This window comes from Schistocerca americana, chromosome 6 (assembly GCF_021461395.2).
Source record: "Schistocerca americana isolate TAMUIC-IGC-003095 chromosome 6, iqSchAmer2.1, whole genome shotgun sequence".
NCBI lineage: Eukaryota > Metazoa > Arthropoda > Insecta > Orthoptera > Acrididae > Schistocerca > Schistocerca americana.
The window spans coordinates 32,926,010-32,927,079 of record NC_060124.1 but is presented as its reverse complement, the minus strand read 5'-3'; the positions used below and the strand labels follow the sequence as shown (position 1 = coordinate 32,927,079).

The 1,070-nt window shown below is 49.1% G+C and overlaps 1 pseudogene; it reads left to right on the top strand.

Moving 5' to 3' along the window:
- The first annotated feature begins 298 nt into the window (after positions 1–298).
- Positions 299–416, top strand: LOC124620461 (annotated as a pseudogene).
- Positions 417–1,070: the final 654 nt, after the last annotated feature.

Genomic DNA, 1,070 nt, shown 5'->3' with positions numbered 1-1,070 from the left:
GCTGAAATGTTTAAGTGGGCCGCCCTGTATAAAAAGTCATTGCATTTACTTAAATGAGAAAAGTTTTCCTTTATGCATTACAGCTACGGCACCAAAGAAAAAGATGTTGCTATAATCCTTGCTGCCACCTGATGATGGACCCAGACCCGAAACCAGTTATAGCAAAATAAACCAATCATCAAAAAGTGTGGCTGATGTCAGTTTTGTCCTTCAGCGATATTTGCGAAAGTAGTGGTGTTCTCTATCTATTATGAGCAAAACAATGGCGTTATTACCTCGCTAGGTAAATAAAACTCTGGGCAGCGGCCTTGCCGCAGTTGATACACCGGTTCCCGTCAGATCACCGAAGTTAAGCGCCCTTGGGCGTGGCCGGCACTTGGATGGGTGACCGTCCGGGCGGCCATGCGCTGTTGCCAATTTTCGGGGTGCCCTCAGCCTTGCCGAGCGATTCTAGGCGCTTCAGTCTGGTACCTCACGACCGCTATGGTCGCAGGTTCGAATCCTGCCTCTGGTATGGATGTGTGTGATGTCCTTCTAGGGGACTGATGACCTCAGATGTTAAGTCCCATAGAGCTCAGAGCCATTTGAACCATTTGAACCTCAGCCTCGTGATGCCAATTGAGGAGCTACTCGACCGAATAGTAGCTGCTCCGGTCACAGAAAACCATCATAACGACCGGGAGAACGGTGTGCTGAGCACACGCCCCTCCTATCCTCATCCTCAGCTGAGGATGACACGGCGGTCGGATGGTCCCGATGGGCCACTTGTGGCCTGAAGGCGGAGTGCTTAAAGAAAACTCTGCATGACTTTACAATGAACAAATTTCAGTCGAGAATGCAATCCAACTCCCAATTCTCCCTTATGGAGCAACGATCGCATCTGAAGTGTATTATGCTACCCTCAGGAAATTGAGGAAACAATTCAGCATGCTTGCCGCCACAAAAATGCAAACGAACTTCTCCATGACAACGCAAGGTCACACACAAGTCTGTGCAGCCAAGAGGAGCTCACAAAACTTCATAGACCCTATAGTGCAGAACTCGCACCGTCCGATTTCATCTGTTTGGCA